This window comes from Equus asinus, chromosome 3, assembly GCF_041296235.1.
Source record: "Equus asinus isolate D_3611 breed Donkey chromosome 3, EquAss-T2T_v2, whole genome shotgun sequence".
NCBI lineage: Eukaryota > Metazoa > Chordata > Mammalia > Perissodactyla > Equidae > Equus > Equus asinus.
The window spans coordinates 96,881,960-96,905,644 of NC_091792.1; the positions used below are offsets into that span (position 1 = coordinate 96,881,960).

Sequence of the window (23,685 nt, forward strand, 5' to 3'; positions counted from 1 at the left end):
AAAAGCAACGTGGAGAAAAGTGTGTATGATGAAATACCATTTGTCTATTATTCTCATATGCTACCATAAGGGAGATACAAATATATGTATGCACCTCTTATAGAAAAAGAAGAAAAGAAAAAGAAAATTATAAACTAAAAACTTATTCAAAATGGTTACATATGGGGGAGAGAGAGTAACATGGAGAGTAAAGGAATGAAAATTAGACTTCTCAGTTTCTGTAGATTTGACTTTGGAATCCTATAAGTGTTTTGCATAATTATAAAATGTTATTAAACCAAATTTTCAGAGAGCAATCCTTAAAAATAAAAAACAAAATAAAACAAATGAATCTAATTTTATATAGAGTAACTCAGGCAAGAAATGATGGTGGTGTGGTTCCTATGGTAGTGGTGAAGGTGGTCAGATTCTGGATATATTTTGTACAGTAAAGGCAATGGGATTTTCTGATGAGTTGGATTTGAATGTAAAAGAGACAAAAGTCAAGGATCATAAAGGTTTTAGGCCTGAGGAACTGGAAAGGGGGTATATGGAAGACTGCAGGAGGCGGCTTGGTTTTGGACACAAGTTTGAGATGCCTATCAGACATCCAACAGAGATGTGGAATAAGCAGTTGGATATATAAGTCTGGAGTTCAGGGATTCAAAAGAGTAAATCCCTGAAGCTCAAAAGATTCAAATTAGAGTGTACAATATAGGTAAGCAAATAGTAGATGAAGAAAGTGTCTTTTTTTTGAAATGGTTCTGGCTAATAAGTGAAAACTAAACTAGAATACCACTATTTTTTTTTTGATTTAAAATTTTTATTAAAAATTTCAGAATTTATTTAATGTTACCAGCCTCAAGAGAACAAAATGTATTGAACCTGTGAATATCCCAGCAAAAGAAATAATTTTCAAAGTAGGGAATTAGGCAAACGATGGCAACATCTTTTTATAAACACACAGTGGTAGACTGAGCTGTTAAATATACATGAGGTGATTGGCAACCCTTTCAGAAAGTGATCTGAATCTATCAGGAACCTGCTATGTCTATATCTGCAGCCCAGGGACTTCCCCGTAAGCTCAAGATCCACATATTGGACCTTCCCCTCAGACCCATTGCTTCTTCTGAATTCCCTGTCACTTATAGTACCATGATGCAGCCACTTTTCTAAATCAGAGACCCAAGCATCAATTTAGACTCTGCTCTCCCTCACTGCCACGCCTCCGCCCATTTAGACACTAAGTCAGCATAGAATACCACTATTTTGCAACCCCTGATAAATAATGGCTCTAGGCTGTAGGCAATGAATATCAATGGCTGTTAACATGTCAAAAGCAGATACAAGCAGACTTCAGAAACCATCTGATGAAAAACATCTGTCATCTTGCCAAAGGGATCACGCCTCCGGATCCAGCTGCTTGTAACATGGTGCATTTTGAGTATGCAATCAGCAAACCCAGATTTGTGGGAAACTCTATAGGTTCTTCAACAATAAACTGTAAGGAAAGGAAAGGGATTGAGGGGGGATATGTAGATTAAAGAGATTTAAAAGACATCAAATTAAAAAATGGGCAGGATTGAGCTCTCACATCTGAGGATGCACATTTACATGCTGAGGCAATAAAGAAACAGGGTAAGTGACTGCTATAGAAGCTGGAAAGGTAGTTGATTTGGGGAAGAGAGAGAGGAAGCTGTGAATTGGAGAGGACACATGGTGGGGAGTTTTTGGGGTGGCTGGCAGTGTTCTATTTTTTTGGCTTAGGTGGAGTTGCAGTTGGTGGGGGGGGTTCCCTTGTAAAACTTCATAAAGCTATTCATAGGCTTGATGTGGTTTTTGTATTTTGTTTTATTTTACAATATAAAGGTTAAAATGAACCTACTCTTAAAAAAATAATGAAGGGCCTGCCCGGTGACAGGGTAGTGGTTAAGTTCAGTGCACTCTGCTTCAGTGGCCTGGGTTTCATGAGTTTGGATCCCGGGTGCGGATCTACATCACTCATCAAGCTGTGCTGTGGTGGTGACCCACATACAAAACAGAGGAAGACTGGTACAGATGTTAGCTCAGGGCCACTCTTCCTCAAGCAAAAAGAGGAAGATTGGCAACAGGTGTTAGCTCAGGGTCAATTTTCCTGACCAGAAAAAACAAAAAAGCAACAAAAAAGAGATGATTCTAAAAAAATATAGAAGCTCTCTTATTTCCTACTTGTTGCTTTCCTAGCAAAATGTTTTCAAGACTGGTTTAGGCCATACCATGTAATACCCAAGTAAAACTTAGAGTGATCTTATTAAAGATATTTTCAAGTGGGAGTTTCCTTTTTATTAATGAAATATTTTGGGTTTACCAAAAACGTATGCAGAATAACATTACCAGAACACTTGTAGACCCACCATCCAGTTAAAATGTTACAGATACAATTACTGCACCCTGTATACCCTTCCTCAATTTCTTCTCCTATCACAGAGGTAACTACTATCTTGAATTTGGTGTTTATCCTTCCCATTCATGATTTTATACTTTTACATATAGAAGTTCTCCTTTCTGAGGGTTCAATCAAGAGTATGCACAACTAATATTCTTTTTTCCTCGTGACATTGTCATTGGCATTATCTGCTGGCAATTGTTAAAAAGTAGACTTTTGTCAGAATATGCCTTACCTTCCCATTTGAATTACGGTCTTTGGTTCAGCTCTAAGAAGCACTAGTCTAAGCACTGTTGACGCTGCTTCCTAAAAACAAATTGTTAGCATTTACTTTATAGAAAATTGTGGTGTCTTTCATTATTCCTCTCCTAAATTAACCAATGTTCTGATTAGTTTAATAGTAGGAACAACTGTTTATTAGGAAAACTAATGGGTGGTTATTCATAATGCACGGTAATTATAGACCAGGTCTATAAAGATGGTTTCTGAATGTTATTAGGAATGTGGCTATTTGAGTCTTCTTAGGTAACTTTCGGGTTCCTGCCTTCAGGCTCCTTCAGGACAGGGAATGTCTTCATCCCTGACTTTCCAGTGTACAATACTTAGTAAATTAATGGGGTTCCATACAACTAGCTATATTTAAGGTATTCTGGATAATCACAATACCTTGCAAATTTTCCTGCAAAGAATAAGCCTTTTAAGAAACAGGTATAAAAGGTCTTAGCAATTATTGGTTTTATAGAAAGAGATCAGTGAATAATAGTGAATAAAAACTTTTATCTTAAGCAAAAAAAAAAAAAGGTAGACAACTTCATAGAGTATTCAGAGAATAGTAGCTGAATACTTTTAATCCATTAACACTTTATGTAGTTTCAGTGACTAGTGGTCATTGAAAAGATAATTTGATTAGATAGTGTTTCCCAGCCTTGAAGCCATATATAAGATGTGACTGTAAAAATAAGACTGATTAGTGCAACCTATATTTGCACACTTACATATATATATACACAAAAAGTATATGTATATTTATGTGTAATTTTAATAACGTTCCCATTTTCACATAATGACACTTGAAATCAAAACTTTTTGGGAGGGCAAAGTTTATTATTAGTGGTAGAGAGTAAAACTTGAAATTCTTGGTATTGCCTGAAAAATCCAGGCGGTTCTCTAGGAAAGGATTTCCTAAGAAATATGAAAAATCAAGGGAATACATAAAATTTCAGTTACTCTATTGTCATCACTGGAATGTTCCCCTAGCTTTCCCCAAGTTTCTCTTTTAGAGTATATAAACTGAAATCATAGCAAAATTTGAAACAAAGCAAATGGCAATAAGAACAGTAAAATAAGTGACAAACTGGGCTTCAGTTCTGTTTCTGACATTAATGTGCTGCACAACTTAAGAAAGTGACTTGTCTGGATGTGTTTCCTTGTGTGCAGAATGAAGGGATTGGGCAAGATGATCTCTAGGATCCTGTCCAGTCCCAGGACCCTATAATGGCAGTTGATTTGATCTCATGATTAAGCTTTGGTAGTTACCAATATTTTTCTAAGGAATATAAAGTATTTGTGACATTAATATTTAGCACTGAGGAAAGACATAATAGAACTGTTCCTTAAAGTGCCTGTCATCCTTTTCTTCTCCCTGGTCAGCTTTCTGACAGCCGTCATTCCAAACCTTTAATCCTTTCCTCCAATTGCATACTGCTCCACCCTCTTCCACTTTCTTACCTTCCTGCATGCTTCATAAAGAGAGGCCACTGGGCTTATGAACTCCTTCAACTGTCTGTCTCTCTCCTTTCTTAATTAATTGTTTATTGAGAACCCGCTTGTACTAGGCATTGTACACTGGAAAGACAAAACAAGTCCCTGTCTTGAAGGAGTCTGAAGGCAGAGCAGAGAAAAAAAATGATTCCAATTCAGCCTGCTCAGGAGTTTGGTAAAGACACGTAAATTAGCCTGGGTATAGAGAAAGCTTCAAGGAGGAATTGAGAAAAGCCTCAAAGCAAAGAAGAGGTTATACTGCTTAAAAGTGGAGAAAAGTGGGTTCCAGGGAGAGGGAACAGGAGATGCAAAGGGAGACCTTGGTGAGATTGGAGAACAGCATGAAGTTCAGGATAGCTGGAACACAGGGATAAGTGGGGAAGAGAAGGAGATAATCATGGAAAAGCCCCACCAGGGAGGGCCTTGAATGCCAGGCTAAGGAGTACGGGCTTTACTCTGAATGTAATCAGATGCCACCAAATGAGTTTAAGTGGAGGAGTTACAGAATCATAGTTGCTGTTGAGAACAACCCCTTGCGCAGCGGTGTGGAGGCTGGTTTTGAGAGGGACAAGGCTAAAGTCTGGGAGCTCAGGTACGGGACATTTTCAACAATCCTAGTGAGAAGTAATGAGGGCCTAGAAGACAAGGTCCAGAAACAAGGATTCAAGGCATATTCAAGAGAGAGAACTGATAGACCCTAGTGTCAAAGAATAAATGTGAAGGTGAAGAAGAGAGAAAACTTGCAGGTGACTCTGAGTTTCCAGCTTGAACGACTCAGAAGAGATACTCAGCAAGATTAGAAATACATGAGGAGGAATCTGTTAGGAAAGAATTAATTTAGTTCTGGACATGATATGTCTGAACTTCTACTAGGCAATCTAACTGTGGAGAGAGATTATTTTGGAAGTGGATTTGGCAGAGATCAAAGTAAAAGTGTCCACGGGTGTGAAGAATGTGTCAAGTTAAAAGGGGACTGAAGTTAGAATGCTGAGGAAGGCAGTACTTAAGGTATTGGCAATGAGGAGAGCCCCAGGGGGAGACTAAGTTCTGCGTCTACATCACACCCCTCCTTTCTCCACGAGAAAGGCATTCCTCTAGGCCAAGGCTCACACCTCTACCACCACACTGGATTTCCTTCCTTTGTGCTCCTTCAGGTCTCGCCCCGCCAACAGCCCACTCCTCTCCTATATCCTACTCTTCTCCTTCTCCACTAACCCATATACATGCGAAAGTTGCCTCTGCGCTAGAAAATGAGGCCCCCTCCTGGACCACGCTTCTTCTAGCTTTCACCCTCTCTCAGTCCCTTCCTAAATTCTTGAAAGAACAGTCTAACTTCACTTTCCCTGCTTCCTCATCTCCCATTCACGGCCTACAGCAGTCTGGCTTCTGCCTCTACCACTTTTTTCAAACCGCTAACATAAGATCACCTAGTATCCTCTCATTGTTGAGTCCAAGGAACACCTTTTAGATCTTGTTCAACTTCTTTGGGACATGAGACATTCTTATGATTTTCTTCTCTTGGCTTTCAGGACACCACTGCTGTCATTTGGCGACCCACCTCTCTACTCTATTCCTAAACAGTGTTCTGCCTTTTGGGCCTCTTCTCTTCTCACTCTCTATACTTTTCTCGGGCAGTCTTACCCATTTCTATTCTCTTTAACTGTTAGCTCTGACTTTTTGGACATTTTTAGGACTTAAATCTTTTCGGAATAAGGTGGAGGGATAAATACACAAATGGATTGGCCATTTCCAATTGGCAACAAAATTCAACCTGTCCCCAACTGTACTCTCCTCCCTTGCATTCCCTCTGACTCCCTTCCCCACAACCCTCCTTCACCCATAGTTCCTATCTTTCTTTCTTTTTTCGTTTTAGAGGAAGATTAGCCCTGAGCTACCATCTGCTGCCAATCCTCCTCTTCTTTGTTGAGGAAGACTGGCCCTGAGCTAACATCTGTGCCTGTTTTCCTCTACTTTATATGTGGGATGCCTGCCACAGCATGGCTTGATAAGCAGTGCATAGGTCCACACCTGGGATCTGGACCTGCGAACCCCAGGCTGACAAAGGGGAACCTGCAAACTTGCTGGCCCCGATAGTTCCTATCTTGTTTAATGCGACTGAAGAAAAAAATCTGGCAAATCATCACATTGTACACCTTAAACTTACACAATGTTATATGTCAACTATATCTCAATACAGTTGGGGAAAGATTTAAAAAACAGAAAACATTGAGAATCATCCTAGGCATGACCCTGTCCCTTATCCCATATATTCAACCTGTCACTAACTTCTGAGGATTAGTTTTACAAAGTCTCTTTAGGATCTGCCCCTTCTTTTCTATCTGCACTGTCATTGTCTTAGCCTAGGCCCTTAGCTCTCCCACACAAACTATAACAACACCATCATATCTAGTTCTCCCCACTCTAATCCACCCTCCATATTGCAACGAGACCAAATTCTCCAGAAGATGAATCAGATCTTGTTATTCCTCTATTTATAATCTTTAATTACTCCCCAGTGTCTCTAGGATAAGAAAAACTAAAGACCCTTCATTAACTATCCTCTGCCCACTTTTCTGACCTCATCTTTAGCCCCTATATACTGCAACTCTGTGCTCTGGCCACACTGAGGTTCTTGAGGTTCCCCAAGCACACCGCGCTGTTCCCTCTGCATGGAATCCTCATTACCCTTTCGGGCTCTAAGCTAGGACTAACTCTTAGAAGGCTTCGAAGCCGAGCTCTCTAACATCACCTCCTCTGTGGTGGACAAGCAGCCACCTATCTTGAGCGCTCCCGGAGCAATCTCGACCTACTTCCGCTGAAATACTTTTTACCCTGTAGGACAACTGTATATAGCGCTTGCGCGTAAAGGGACAATGAGCTCCTCAAGTGACAAATCCAGGCGCCGTCTTCTCTTCATTGCATCCCCCACACCTTTACCCTGGGATTTTGCAACTAACACATGCTCAATAAATGTGTGTTGAACTGCAGCCCACTTCTCTGTGGGGGAGAGAAAATCTGTAAGGGTCCCCGGAACTAAACGTGGCCGTAGATCACTGCCAAACGAGTCGCATGCAGCACCCACGCTAACCCCTGGGCGGCGCACGTGCGGCCCCGCAGGCCGGGAGCGCGCAGGGTTTCCGCCGGGGATTCACCACCTCGTGGGCTCGGCCGCGCGGGGGGGCGTGGGCCTCACGCTCCCACAGCCCGCTCGGGCCCGCCCCTCAGCGCCGCGCCCTGAGGGGCGGGCACACTGGGCGCCACCCTCGAAAAGCCGAGCCCTGGAAGGCGGAGGTGCCGACTCAGGGGTACCTGATAGGAGCCGCCGGTCAGGGCCAACTCCGCTAAGACCATTCGGCCATTAGCAATGCAGCTGTAGGTGATCGTCATAGTGGGCGCGCCAGTGAAACAGAAGCTCCCGCCGGACCTAACCGCCCGCGACAGCCTCGGGGCGGGGACTGGGGCGGGGCTCCGGGGAGGGCGGTGCCTGCGCAGGCGCGAGGAACGATTGATTGGCAGGGAGGGAGGCGGGGCTCTCTCCTGCCTGGGCTGAGCGGGTGTTGAGACCCGGGGAGGTCTCTGGAAAAACTGGCTTTGGGTGAGTGAAGCCCTTCTTCGTGGTCGTCCTTATAATAATTTGAGCCACTTTACTTCACAGTGCTTACTTGCATATGATTCCTCCACAGTCCAGAACATGTGAAATATAGACCTTGATTTAAAGTAAAATTCATTTATTAACTCAACAGGCATTTGTTGAACTCCCGCTAAGCGCCGAGTGCCTTAGATTAACGGGTGTGCAAAGATATAGGCCCCATACCCGGACTTTGAGGATTTCATACTCTAGTAGTGGTTACAGAGGCGTGTGCAGACAAACGCCTGTGTCAGGTGATATGTGTGTGCTGTGATGGAAAGATCACCAAGTTGCAGAAGCTGAAGTGGCGGCAGCTAGTTCTCCTTGGGAGAGAGAGCAAAGCTTTCAAAGTCACTGTCCGACTTAGAGGATGGGTTGGAATTCTCTAAGTGAGGAGGAAAGATAGGACAGTCGAAGCAGAGGAAGAGGTCTGTAAAGGCTTGAAAGGAGGCAGGTGGGTTCAGGAATGGATGTGAGTGAGTGTGGCCGAGGAAAGTGTATGACAGAGTGGGTAGGAGGTGAGAGTGGTAGGGGTGGTAGAATGACTTTTGGTGTCCCAGACCTTGAGTTCCGTGACAGGAATTTTAAAGTATGAGCTTAAGATAGGCTCATGTATTTTCATTAGTGAGGCATTCTGGTAGAGTAGGAAGAAGTCAGATAAACTTGGATTCAAAGATAGCCATTGCCATTTACTCTGTGCCTTTCTTGTAATGTAACCTTTCTGAGACTCAGTTTCCTAATCTATAACATGGGGATATTTGTCAAGTTTAAATTAAGTAATTATGCAGACTACTTAGCATACAGTAGATATGCAATTGCAATCCTTATTATGATACATACAATAATGAGAATTACTTTCTTGCTCCCAATCGTATCTCTCTAAAGAATAAACAATCGATGTCCTTCTGGGGTGCCTGGCAGGAGGTGAAGACAGGTAGTCAACTGAGTTTATTTTCACCCAGTGTAATCAAATTGGATTTGACAAGCAAGCAGCAAAACTGATCTGGATTGTAGCTCCTAAGAAAAATGCCTTGTGGAATCATGTATCCTCCTATATAAAGGACATTTTGAATCAATGTGTCTTACCAGCTTAGAGAGAATGTCTTGTGTTACAGGCGGCATGACTGAATTAAAAGCGCAGGTCACATCACTTGTATGTGGGAAAATGAAATATGTTAATTCTGAGGTAATGCCTTGGTATATTCTTGCTTACAGCAAAAATGAGCTGAATAAACTTGGCCACATTGCAGTGCCCCTTCTGCTTAGTAAGTAGTGGAGCTGAAAGCTACTGGGCAATGAAATTGTGAGCTGTGGTAATGACAGCAAGCATCTGATAGTTGCAGAGGTGTGCATGGGACCTTCCTCATCTTGGTCTCACTTTGTTATATTGAAACAATCCTGTAAAGCAGGTTTGGTGGGTTCACTTTGCACAACCCACAAATTCAGGCCAACAGCAATGTAAAACATAATTTATAGCGTAACTGCCTTTCTCGGGAACCTGATGTTACCTGATATCTGGGGCTTAATCCAGCCAGTGCCAGGTTTCCTCAGTTAGCTCGGGATTTCCCTGTTTCCCTTCTTTCTACACAAGGTGGCATCTGTTTGTGTGAGGATCTTGGTGGGGGGTGGGGGGGGCGGACTTCTGATTTGTGGCCTTCCTCTCTCTAAGGCAGCCTCTGCTAATGTTTGTTTTCTGTCTGTTTCTGGTCATCAGTTTACATAATCCACTTGGAACCTCCAGGCTCCTTCGGGTGCTCTGGTTCTCAGCCACCTTTGTGGCCCTCTTGGGGTGAGGAAGACTTTCCGCTGCTCCCTCAAGCTGTCCTGAGGCTTTGGGAGGCTCTAAAGGCTGTCTCAGGCCTCGAGCCAACACACCATGCTGTTAGCCCTTCTGTCGTGCTGTCACTCTGTTGTCAAGCGAGGAGCGGCTCTTGGACCTTACCTCACCTGGGAAGCAAACCCGTGGATCCCCAGTTTACTGAGAGTCTTTTCATCACCACACTCCATCACCCCTCACCTCCCAGCCAGGACTCTGTGGCTAATTGTATTGCTTCCTTCAGATTCTCTGCCCTCCTCCAGCCTGTGGAAACGAGAGCAAGTCTAGGTGGGACACCTCCTACACCCCAGGCATTCTTCCCCATTTATGGCATTAATGTTGGCTTCTGCTGTCCCAAACCTTTTCTTTCCTTGGAGTCTCTCTTTAGGGAGTTTCCAAAATCTATTTTGAAACATTAAGAGCTGAAAATCTTTTCATTCTTTCCCTGCCCTTCCTCCTTTGTCCCTCCGCCTCCTCCTTCATTTTCTTCGTTCTCTGTTTTTATGCAAAAGGAATAACTGAGAATAAAAAGCACAGCAGGTAATATAAAACATCACAGGTATTTCTGTCTTTCCCGTGATAATTTCACAAAACCTTGGGTTGAGCAGAAAGAGTGGTGAGAAGCTGGATTCCTGGGAAGGAGAAATGGGACATTTCACTATTATGCATTTTTTTTAAAAACAAGCTTTTAGACTTTATAACTACTTTCATCCACTAGCAAATCTACTGTCACTGCTTTTTAGAGATTAGCTTCTCAGGAGGAATTTTCGAATCATTTGCTAATTTTTGAATCATTCAATTTCTTAGGTCTCGAGAGAGTTTGTAAATATTCCACAAGCTGGGGGCTGGCCCTGTGGCCGAGTGGTTAAGTTCACGTGCTCTGCTGCAGGCGGCCCAGTGTTTCGTTGGTTTGAATCCTGGGCGCGGACATGTCACTGCTGATCAAACCACGCTGAGGCGGCATCCCACATGCCACAACTAGAAGGACCCACAACTAAGAATATGCAACTATGTACTGGAGAGGGCTTTGGGAAGAAAAAGGAAAAAAAAAAAAAATTCCACAAGGTGGAAACTTTCAAGCACTAATTCAGGATGCTTCTTATTAAGTATTGAAGTTCTCCTGTAAATAAGTAAAAGTTCTCTTTTACTTATAGTTAAAATGGAAATATTTTTATAGTCTTTTTTCTTATAGTGTGTGATTACTGTAGAAATATAAACAATATACCAGTAAAAGCCTGTTTTTTTACCATCTCATAAAAATAACTATTGCTGTAATCTAATTTATGTTTGCCTTTTCTTTTTAATGTATTTTTATATGTAACATTAATGAATACATGCGTACACATTTTTCTGAAATTTGTTTTTTGTTTTTTATTTTATTTTTGCTGAGGAGGATTTGCCCTGAGCTAACATCCGTGCCAGTCTTCCTCTATGTTTTAGTATGTGGGCTGCCAGCACAGCATGGCTACTAACTGGGAAGTGTAGTTCTGTGCCTGGGAACCAAACTGGGGCTGCTGAAGTGGAGCACACTGAACTTAACCACTAGGCCACTGGGGCTGGCCCTATTTTTTGTTTTTTAAATTAATATGTTGTTTTCTTTTACTATCATGTATTTTTCAAATATTTCCTCTGAAATTTCTAATTTTTATTTTTCTTCCTGGTGTCTATTCTTTTGCAGACATTTTTGTTTCTTACCTAGTCAAACTCAGCAGTGTTTTTTCCTATAATGTTGGACCTTGGTGGCATGTTAGGCGAGGCTTCCTTTCCTATTCCCATATAAAAATATCCCTTTATTTTTCTTCTGTTACTTTTGTTTGTTTTAATGTTTACATCTTTAATCCACCTGGAATTTGTATTTGTGTCTCTTGTGAGGTGGGACTTTGTGTTTTCCCAAATGCACAGCCAGCTGTTTCATACCACTGATTCACTACTCTGTCCTTCCCCACTCATTTGAAATGCCACTTTTTCTGTACACTAAATTCCCCCATATACATTGTCAATTTGATTTTAGAGTTGATTTATATGCCCATTTCTGTGCTGATATTGCAATGATTCAGTAACTGTGGCTCAAATTGTTTTCAATTTAACAAATTGGAGAAAATTTTATATTTACAATATTGAGTCATCCAATGCAGGAACATTCTATTCATTCCTTATGGTGTCTTCCTGTAAAAGCTCTATAAGTTTCTTCATAAAAGCTTAACAAATGTTTCTTACATTTATTCTGGGGTATTTTGGCTGCACTTGTTAATGAAATTTGTTCCCCATTATGTTTTCAAACTAGCTGTTCCTGACATGTAGAAAATCTATTGGCTATATTTAATTTATTTTGCATATAGCCCCTGACCCGTTATACTGTAAACTCCTTAAGGCCAGGGGCTTTGCATAGAGTGTGTAGTGCTTTGTTCAGTTTGAACAGATGTAAGATACTATTGTTGGTTGTTATATTAGGCTTTTCTATTATACTCAGCAACCAAGTGGAGGGAAACCTCAGGTAGCAATGATATTTGTGGAAATTGGGTAATGATTGAGAGTAGTGTGGTGGGAAGAGATTGAAGGGACTTTGGAGTCAAGCCGACCTGGATTTGAATGCTGACTTTGTCACTTTCTAGTTGAGTAATCTTGGCATCTCTGAACCTCAGTTTCTTCCTTAGGCTTATCTCTGAACCTAATTCACAAAATGAACTAACATACATAAAGCATATTGTGACTAGTCCACAGTAGGTGTTCCATAATGGATGGCTGTTAAGATCATTATGAGTTCATATTTTCATGTAACCAAATCTATCCAGTAAGATGTACATTTAAGAAAGCACAGCCTGGCCTACGTGAGATGCCTCTTTATAGATTCAGTGAACATATTTGAATCATCATTGAAGGCACATGTTACAGAAATTTTCTAAAACTCTTCTTTTTGAGAAATGTATTATATTATTGGTCTCCTCTCTCTAACTTGTAAGTTTCCTGAGTGCAGAGATCAAGTATTACCAATCTTTTTATCCCTAGCATCTCACATAGTGGTGGACACAACTTTGGTGGCTGTGTTTCATAGTATGAAGTACAATAATTTATTTAACCATTTCTTCATACCTCCCTTTTTTGTTGTTTTTGCTAATACAAAAGAAGTTGAATTCTATCTTTGCTAGGGAGTGTAGCCAAGTTTAAGAGAGGATGTGTAGATGGCAAACATCACTGAAGGCCACCATATGTAACTGCTATACTACAGTTGGTTTTAAATCTAATTGCTATGTCAGGGCCAGCAGAGGGAGCACAGAGCACAGCTTTGAAGGAGCAAGCCTACCACAGCTGTGCTGGGGAAGAATTAAAAAGGCCACTGAGAGCTTTTGAAGAAGAAGGAAATGAGAGCTAGGAAGGTCATTCCTCATTTTCATTTTCATCTGTGTTGTTCTATTTTGTAGTTCATTCAGGCCCAGACAGGCCTGTTTTTCTCTTTTCTCTTGTCCCTTGCTCAGCAGCTTTTCACGTTTCAGGAAGACCCACAAGTGCCATCATGTTTCCCTGTTAGCCAGCTCAGTTACTTAGCTCAGATTCAGGGGATGAACCTTGGTGAGGGTCCCAGAAAAACACTGAGGAACCCAGGAGCCTTGATTCACCATCCCCACTGAATAAAGCCATTTGTAGGGACTTAAGGGTGGGAGAGAGGGCTGGGGTGGGGTTCTTCTCTGCATGGGGAACTGAAGAGGCAAATGAGAGCTGGACCGGAAGGGCTGTGGGGAGTGGGGTTTCTAGAGTGGAGGGAACACCACTTCCTGCTTTATTTTCTTGCATAAACAGATCGCTGGCAGGCGGAGAACCACATCTGATGTGTCCCCAACCACAAAGAAGCTAATATAGCCAGTTTTTCTCAATTTTTCTGTGGAACACTAGGATGTTAATAGATATGTGAGAATAAGCTTGTGGAAACTCTGGGTTAAAAAAATTGAACGGGGGGCTGGCCCTGTGGCCGAGTGGTTAAATTTGCATGCTCCTCTTCGGCAGCCCAGGGTTTCCTGATTTGGATCCTGGGCGCGGACATGGCACCACTCGTTAGGCCACGCTGAGGCGACATCCCACATGCCATAACTAGAAAGATCTACAACTAAGATATAAAACTATGTACTGGGGGGATTTGGGGAGAAAAAGCAGGAAAAAAAAAGGATTGGCAACAGTTGTTAGCTCAGATGCCAATCTTTAAAAAAAAAAACAAGTGAACGGGTTTCTCCACTGTGGGAATTCTTAGATCCTTTAGTAGGCTAACTAATAAGGTTTGTGAATCTCTAATAGAAGGGGGTATAATTTGTGGGATTTCCCAAACTGAATAGAAGGGGATATGGTGTGTGGGATTTCCCAAACTTATGTGAACTAGTGGCATCTTTTTAACAGATGGCATCTATGGGATGAGTATTCTATGAATTACATTTTGGAAAGTGCTGAAATAGACTTGTCTGATGTTTAGGAAATTAGACAATTACTCCATGAAATACAGTCCTGAAGCATTTTCCGAAGGCAGAGTTTTCTTCATGGGTCTTCTGTGACTTTCCATTCCCATTGAGGGAGGTGCGGAGCGATGAGTGAAGGAAGGATATCAGTGAAGGAAGGAAGAATATCAGAATCTCAAGTGGAGCTTTTTGAAATCTCTCATGTCCTTCATTACTGCCCCCGACCCCGAGATTCTGATACCATTCTCTCTATCTCATCCCCATATTTCAGGATCTCTTGAATTGTGAATCATTGTTGTTACTGGGAGTGATTGCATCTCTCACGTGGATTGGAGGAGAGAAAATGATTGTGAACCATTGTCCCACAAGTGAAGTCCAAAATTCTCTGCCTGTTCTTGAAGATTTTCTGTTGTCTTCCTCAACCTCAATGTCTCCTTAACTTTAACCTTCTCCTCCCCACATTAATGACCACTATAACCAGTTAGTCTGCTCACTGATCGTAGATCATATTATGCCGATTCCAGGCTGGAATCTTGGAATTATTCTTTCCCACGTTCTCCTAATTCCTCTTCCATCCTTCAAAATCCAGCTTAAGTATTACTTCCTTCAGAGATCTCCAGTAATCCACCAGCCTATATCACTTATTTTTTACACAATTGGTTTCAGCCATTAGTTGCATATAGTCAGTTCTTTGTTAACAAATCTGTTGGGTTTAAAAAGTTTATAAGGTGACTGGCATGTAGAGCACATTTCTCTGCAGAAATGTTGTAACTGAGTCAAGGTGTATTTGAAATAGAAATAGTAGAAAACAATCTATAGTAATTAAAACAGTAACTCTAGTGATTAAACAAAACAGGGAATCAATAAGATTGAATTAGCTTACTCTCATTTATCTTGGTGCTGGTGTTTAAGGAAGAGCAGGTTTAATTAAAGGAGCATGAAGAGGTGTTGGAAATTAGTGGATATTCTGAATGGGCCTTATGGGGCAATTACACAGAAGAGTCAGGCTCTTTGTTATGTCTTCATTACCTCATGACTCCTAACTCTCCATTTCTATGATGCTGGTGTCTGATACTAGTGCATTTGTACTCAGCCATGGTGTGGATTATTTTTGGCTTGAAAAAGGTTATGGGAGAATGTCAGTAAAAATGACAGGAAAAGGGCCCTCCAAAGATTTTCCCCTCAATAAGAGCAATGAAAAAACTGGCAAAAAGTTGCAGAATTAACTTTTTCAGCATTCTAGAAGTTAACCAAAGGCTTGCAGTAACCTGGGGATTGTTTATTCAAGAAAAGTGGCTGAATCTTAGTAAGAATAGTAAGCTCTCTGACATTTTAACTTGCCCTAGTCCCACTCCCTGCTTTCCAGCTATGCAATAGCCTTAAAAAATAACAGCGCACATTCCTGGGGCAGCTTAGTAGCCACCAAAGAGAGCAGAATGTGTTTGGGACTCTTTCAAAGCCTCATTCTTATGGAATTGTCATTATCTGGCCTGTCTGGTGGTTCCCTGGGAGACTTCACTTACAAGGCTGACTCAGAGCTCACTCAATGCTGAAAACCTTCTCCCCCCATAGCAGGCATTGTCAAAAACAATTATAGGCAAGGGTTTAAACTTTGCACTTGGCTTAGATGGTGGATAAAAAGTTGGAACAAACAATAGACTAAGAAAAAGCTTAGAAGAATGGGCCTGCCCTGTGGCCAAGTGGTTAAGTTCGCATGCTCCGCTGCAGGCGACCCAGTGTTTCGTCGGTTCAGATCCTGGGTGTGGACATGGTGCTGCTCATCCAGCCACGCTGAGGTGGCATCCCACATGCAACAACTGGAAGGACCCACAACTAAGAATATACAACTATGTACTGGGGGGCTTTGGGGAGAAAAAGGAAAAAATAAAATCTTTGGGAAAAAAAAAAAAGAAAAAGCTTAGAAGGAATAGCTAGATTGTACTGTCCATAGGGCCTTTGAAAAGCTCTGACATATTCCTGGTACTCTAGAGGGTCAGGTAAATGGAAGGGCTGTGAGAATGCTTAGGAAAGGCCTGAGAAGGCCTTAAGCTCTCCCTCTGGTTAATCTTGAGATTCTATGCAAGTAGGAAATGAAGGCTAAGGTGAAGTTATAAACTGAGTTTTAAAGGCATGCCCCAACACCTACACAGAGACACTCACAGCAAAGTCTGAGAGATTTATTGGTTCCAGGTGTTTAAGGAAATTTCAGTCTAATCATTAGCTGACCAATAAGCTAACCAAGTAGAGACGCTAACATGACAAAGAAGGTAAACTTTACAGAATTAGTTCAAAAAAGTCACTGAGTAAGCAAACAACAAATACAAGTGGTAACAACAACAAATCCTGTAGGTGAGAGGATTTGATCTGATCTGAATGCCAGAGTTGTCACATTATATTACTTTAAATGTCTAGTTTTAAACCAAAAATTATGAGGGCATATACAGAAACAAGAAAATATTCTCTGTACAAGGAAAAAAGCAATCAGTAGAAATTGTTTTTATGGAACCCTGGATGTTGGGCTTCACAAAAACTTTAAATCAGCTGTTTAAAATATTCCGGAGAGCTAAAGGAAACCAATCTAAAGAATTAATGTATGATAATGATGTCTGACCAAGTAGAGAATATCAATAAAGAGGTGGGAATTATGAAGAGGAAATAAATAGAAATTCTGGAGTTTAAAAATACAAAAACTGAAATGAAAAAAAATCACTAGAGGAGCTTAACAACAGATTTGAATAGGCAGAAAAAAGAATCAGGGATTTTGAAGATGGATACATTGATATTGTTTAGTCTGGGGAACAGAAAGAACAGAAAAATGAAGAAAAATGAACAAAGTGGGACACTAAAAAAATGTGCCACCATAAGCATAATGGAAGTCCCAGAGGAGAGGGGAGTGTGAAAAGGGAAGAAAAGATACATGAAGAAATAGTGGCTGAAAATTTCACAAATTTGATGGAAAACACTCATGTATACATCCAACAAATTCAAAAAACTCCCTCCACATAAGGTATAAACTCAAAGAGATTCACACCTAGACACGTAGTAATCAAGCTGTTGAAAGCCAAAAGCAAAGATTGAATCTTGATAGCAAGAGAGAGGGGATTCATCACGTATATGGGAACCTCAATGACATTCACAGCTGATTGCTCATCAAAAGCCATGGAAGCCAGAAGAGAGTTGGATGACATGTTCAAAGTGCTGAAAGAAAAAACTACCAACCAAGAATTCTATATCTGGCAAGGAGAAATTAAGACATTACCAGATAAACAAGAACTGAGAGAGTTCATCCCTAGCAGATCTGCCCTGTAAGAAAACCTAAATGAAAGGACACTATACAGTAACTCAAATCCACATGAATAAAGAAAGAACACTGGTAAAGTAACCACATAGGTAAATATAAAAGATAATAGAAATGTAGCTTTTGTTACTCCTTTATCCCCGTCATATCTGATTGAAAAGACGACTGCATAAGTCAATAACCATAAATGTTTGTTGATGAATGTGCAATGTATACAGATGCAATTTGTGATAATAACACCATAGAGGAATGGTGGGGAATGGAGCTATTTAGAGCAATTTTTTTACATATTATTGAAATTAAGTTGGTATTAATCAGAACCAAATTGTTATAAATTAATATATTAATGGTAATCACCAGAGCAACCAGTAAGAAAATAACTCAAAAATATATAATAAAAGAATTGACAAGGTAATTAAAATAGTACACTAGAAAATATCTATTTAACACAAAAGAAGGCAGCATTGGAGGAATTGAGGACCAAAAATACATCAGTTATGTAGAAAACACATAGCAAAATGGCAGACATAAATCCTACCTTATCAGTAATTAAATTAAATATATATGGATTATACTGTCTAATGAAAAGGCAGAGATTGATAGGATGAATTAAAAAATATGATCCAACTGTGTGCTGTTTGCAAGAGACTCACCTTATTAAAAGACAAAAATAGTTTGAAGGTAAAAGGATGGAAAAAGATATACTATGCAAATAGTAACCAAAGAGCTAGCATAGCTTTACTAATATGAGACAAATATAGTTTTTGCTTTTTTAGTGAGTTCATTGTGAAATTTCAGTTGTACATTATTTCTTGTCTGTCACCACATAAGTGCTCCGCTTCACCCTCTGTGCCCACCCCCCACTCTCCTTCCCCTGGTAACCACTGAACTGTTTTCTTTGTCCATGTGTTTGTTTATATTCCACGTATGAGTGAAATCATATGGTGTTTGTCTTTCTCAGTCTGACTTATTTTGCTTAGCATAATTCCCTCCAGGGCCATCCATGTTGTTGCAAATGGGATGATTTTGTCTTTTTTTTATGACTGAGTAATATTTCATTGTATATTATGTATATACGACATCTTCTTTATCCAACCATCAGTTGATGGGCATTTGGATAGTTTCCATGTCTTGGCTATTGTGAATAGTGCTGCAATGAACATAGGGTACATATGTTACTTTGGATTGTTGATTTCAAGTTGTTTGGATAGATACCCAGTAGTGGAATAGCTGGGTCATATGGTATTTCTATTTTTAGTTTTTTGAGGCTTCTCCATATCTTTTTCCATAGTGGCTGCATCAGTTTGTATTCCCACCAGCAGTGTATGAGGGTTCCCTTTTCTCCACACCTTCTCCAACATTTATTATTTTTAGTCTTAGTGATTATAGCCATTTTAACAAGTGAAAGGTGGTATCTTAGTATAGTTTTGATTTGCATTTCCCTGATGACTAGAGATGTTGAACGTCTTTCATGTGATTATTGGCCATATGTATATCTTCTTTGGAAAACTATCTGTTCATATCCTCTGCCCATTTTTTGTTTGGGCTGTTTGTTTTTTTGTTGTTCAGTTGTGTGAGTTCCCTATATATTATGGAGATTAACCCCTCGTCAGATATATGATTTGCAAATATTTTCTCCCTACTGGAGGCTTGTGTTTTTGTTTTGATCCTAGTGTCTTTTGCCTTGCAGAAGCTCCAAGGTCTGATGAACTTCCACTAGTTTATTTTTTCATTTGTTTCCCTTGTCTGAGAAGACTTGGTATTTGAAAAGATCCTTTTAAGTTCAGTGTCAAAGAGTGTACTACCTATATTATCTTCCAGGAGTTTTATGGTTACAGGACTTATCTTCAAGTCTTTGATCCATTGTGAGTTTATTTTTGTGTATGGTAGGAGATAATGGTCTACTTTCATTCTTTTGCATGTGGCTGTCCAGTTTTCCCAACACCATTTATTGAAGAGACTATCTTTTCTTCATTGTATGTTCTTGGCACCTTTGTCAAAGATTAGCTGTCTGTAGATGTGCAGTTTTATTTCTGGGCTTTCAGTTCTGTTCCATTGATCTGTGTGTGTGTTTTTGTATCAGTACCATGCTGTTTTGATCACTATGGCTTTGTAGTACATTTTGAAGTCAGGGATCATGATGCCTCCAGCTTTGTTCTTTTTTCACAGGATTGCCTTAGCAATTTGGGGTCTTTGGTTGCCCCATATGGATTTTAGGATTCTTTGTTCTGTTCCTGTGTATAATGTCATTGGGATTCTGACTGGGATTGCATTGACTCTGTAGGTTGCTTTGGGTAGTATGGACATTTTAACTATGTTTATTCTTCCAATCATGTGCATGAAATCTCTTTCTGTCTCTTTATGTCATCATGTATTTCTTTCAGTAATGTCTTATAGTTTTCATTGTATAAGTCCTTCACCTCCTTGGTTAGATTTATTCCTAGATACTTTATTCTTTTTGTTGTGATTATAAGTGGAATTGTATTCTTGAGTTCTCTTTCTGTAAGTTTGTTATTAGACTAGAGAAATGCAACTGATTTTTGTAAGTTGATTTTGTACCCTGCAACTTTACTGTAGTTGTTAATTATTTCTAATAGTTTTATGATGGATTCTCTAGGGTTTTCTATATATAAGATCATGTTGTCTGCAAACAGCAGGAGTTTCACTTCTTCGCTCCATATTTGGATTCCTTTTATTCCTTTCTCTTGCCTAATTGCTCTGGCCAGGACCTCCAGTACTATGTTGAATAAGAGTGGTGATAGTGGGCATCCTTGTCTTGTTCCTGTTTGCAGAGGGATGGCATTTAGCTTTTGCCCACTGAGTATGATGTTGGCTGTGGGTTTGTCATATATGGCCTGTATTATGTTGAGGTAATTTCCTTCTCTCTCTATTTTGTTAAAAGTTTTTATCATAAATGGCTGTTGGATCCTGTCAAATCCTTTCTCTGCATCTATTGAGATGATCATGTGGTTTTTATTCCTCATTTTGTTAATGTGGTGTATCACATTGATTGATTTGTGCATATTGAACCATCTCTGTCCCTGGTATAAATCCCACTTGATCATGATGTATGATCTTTTTGATGTATTGTTATATTTGGGTTGCTAATATTTTGTTGAGGATTTTTGCATCTATGTTCGTCAGCAATACTGGCCTGTCATTTTCCTTTATTGTGTTGTCCTTGTCAGGCTTTGGTATCAGAGTGATATTGGCCTCACAGAATGTGTTAGGAAGCATTCCATCTTCCCTAATTTTTTGGAATAGCTTGAGAAGGGTAGGTATTAAATCCTCTCTGAAAGTTTGGTAGAATTCTACAGGGAAGCCATCTGGTCCTGGGCTTTTATTTTTTGGGAGGCTTTTGGTTACTGTTTCAATCTCTTTACTTGTGATTGGTCTATTCATATTGTCTATTTCTTCTTGATTCAGCTTTGGCAGGTTGTAATAGTCTAAGAATTTATCCATTTCCTCTAGATTGTCCATTTTGTGGGCATATAGCTTTTTGTAGTATTCTCTTATAATCCATTGTATTTCTGTGGTATCCATTGTTATTTCTCTTTCATTTCTAATTTTATTTATCTGAGCTTTCTCTCTCTTTTTCTTTGTAAGTCTTGCTAGGGTTTTATAAATTTTGTTTATCTTCTGAAAGAACCAGCTCTTTGTTTCATTGATCCTTTCTACTGCCTTTTTTGTTTCAACAGCATTTATTTTTGCTCTGATTTTTATTATTTCTCTCCTTCTTCTGACTTTGGGCTTTGTTTGTTCTTCTTTTTTAGTTCAGTTAGGTGTTATTTGAGATTGCTTACTTGGGATTTTTCTTGTTTGTTAAGGTGAACCTGTATTGCAATGAATCTCTCTCTTAATATGGCTTTTGCTGCATCCTATATGAGTTGATATGACATGTTTTCATTTTCATTTGCCTCCAGATATTTTTTGATTTCTCCTTTGATGTCTTCAGTGATCCATTGGTTGTTCAATAGCATGTTGTTTAGTCTCCACATCTTTGTCCCTTTTTCAGCTTTTTTCTTGTAATTTCTAGCTTCATAGCATTGTGATCAGGAAAGATGCTTGTTATTATTTCAATCTTAAATTTATTGAGGCTGAACTTGTTTCCTAACATATGGTCTGTCCTTGAGAATGTTCTGTATGCACTTGAGAAGAATGTGTATTCTGCTGTTTTTGGATGGAGCGTTCTATATATGTCTAAGTCCAACTGGTCTAGCTTTTCATGTAATTCCACTGTTTCCTTGTTGATTTTCTGTCTAGATGATCTATCCATTGATGTGAGTGGAGTGTTGAGATCCCCTACTATTATTGTGTTATTATTAATATCTTCTTTTAGCTTTGTTAATAGTTGCTTTATGTACTTTGCCGCTCCTGTGTTGAGTGCCTAGATATTTACAAGTGTTATGTCTTCTTGGTGGAATGTCCCTTTAATCATTATATACTGCCCCTTTTTGTCTCTCTTTCCTTGTCTTATCTTGAAGTCTACTTTGTCTGATATAAATATTGCAACAGCTGCTTCTTTTTGATGGTCATTAGCTTGGAGTATCATCTTCCATCCCTTCACTCTGAGGCTGTTTGTCTTTGGAGCTGAGATGTGTTTCCTGGAGGCAACATATTGTTGGGTCTTGTTCTTTAATCCATCTTGCCACTGTGTGTTCTTTTATTGGAGAATTCAGTCCGTTTACATCAGAGTGATTATCGATATATGAGGGCTTAATGCTGCCATTTTATCACTTGTTTTCCAGTTCTCCTGTATTTCCTTTGTTTCTCGTCCTGTGTATTTTGGTCTACCAATTGAGTTACGTAATTTTTTATGTTGTGTTTCTTTGTTTTCTTCTTATTTATTATTTGTGTCTCTGCTCTGCTTTTTTGTTTAGTGGTTACCATGAAGTTTGTATTCAAAATCTCATAGAGAAGATAGTCCATTTTCTGATGGCCTCTTATTTCCTTAGACTAAACCGAGTCAGTCCCTTTCCTCTTCCCCCCCTAAGTTTTTTTTTCTCACATCTTATTCCACCTTATGTTGTGAGTTTGTTATTAAAATGACAAGATTATCTTTGTTTCTGGTATTTTCCTTCCCTTTATCTTTAATGCTGTTCTAGAGTATTTGCTACCCTGTTCTGATGTATGGCTACAATTTTCTGATTTTGTCTACCTATTTATCTCCTTACTCTGTGCTTTGTAATCCCTGTCACCCCTTTTTTTTTCAGGTATGAGGGCCTTCTTGAGGATTTCTGGTAAGGGAGTCTCCTGGCTACTAACTCTCCTAGCTTTTGTTTATCTAGGAAAGTTTTTATTTCTCCATCATATCTGAAAGATATTTTCACTGGATAGAGTATTCTTGGCTGAAAGTTTTTGTCCTTCAAAGATTTGAATATGTCATTTCAGTCTCTCCTAACCTATAAGATTTCTGCAGAGAAATCCGCTGAAAGCCTGATTAGGGTTTCCTTTGTAGGTTATTTTCTTCTGCCGTGCTGCCCTGAGTATTTTTTCTTTGTCAATCACTTTTGCCAGTTTCACTACTTTATGCCTTGCAGTAGGTCTTTTTATATTGACATAGTTAGGAGTTCTGATAGCTTCTTCCACATGGATTTCCATCTCCTTCCCTAGGTTTGGGAAGTTCTCTGCTATTATTTCTTTGAACAAGCTTTCTGCTCCATTCTCCTTCTCTTCTCCCTCTGGAATACCTATAATTCTTATGTTGCATTTCCTAACTGAGTTGGATATTTCTTGGAGACTTTCTTCATTTCTTTTTAGTCTTAGTTGTCTCTCCTCCTCTATCTGGAGCATTTCAACATGTCTATCCTCGATTATGCTGATTTGCTCCTCTATGATGTACGTTTGAGCATTCAGGGAATCTGTATGTTGTTTTGTCTCTTCCATTGTATCTTTCATGTCCAATATTTCTGATTGATTCTTTTTTATAGTTCCAATCTCTTTTGTAAAGTAGCTCCTGAATTCATTGAATTGTTTCTCTACTTTCTCTTTTAACTCGTTGAGTTTTTTGATGATGGCTATTTTGAATTCTCTGTCATTTAGATTACATATTTCTGTGTCCTCAGGACTAATTTCTGGGTACTTGTCATTTTCTCTCTGGTCTGGAGATTTAATATAATTTTTGATACAGCTAGGGGGTGTGGCTCTGATTTTGTGCATTGTGGTATTATTTGGTCAGTTACCACCTATCGCCACTGGGTGGGGGTCAAGAGCCATGTATTCTGAGCCTTCTGTGTTCTGCCGAGATCCCAGGCCCTGGAGCTGGCACTGGGTGGGTTGTCGGGAGAGGCGCTTTCTTCTGTGTGCTCTTGGGGTTTTTCTTGCTCTGCCCTCAATATC

At 39.8% G+C, this 23,685-nt stretch overlaps 1 protein-coding gene across 2 annotated transcripts in view; it reads left to right on the forward strand.

The window, feature by feature from the left end:
• The first annotated feature begins 7,670 nt into the window (after positions 1-7,670).
• RASGEF1B (RasGEF domain family member 1B) overlaps positions 7,671-23,685 on the forward strand; it is a 698,380-nt gene continuing 682,365 nt past the window's right edge. The window contains exon 1 of one of the 2 annotated variants that reach the window (XM_070505531.1): positions 7,671-7,760. The gene's annotated coding sequence lies outside the window, so the exon portion shown is untranslated. The remainder of the gene's footprint in view (positions 7,761-23,685) is intronic. The other variant, XM_044766215.2, reaches the window with a different exon arrangement.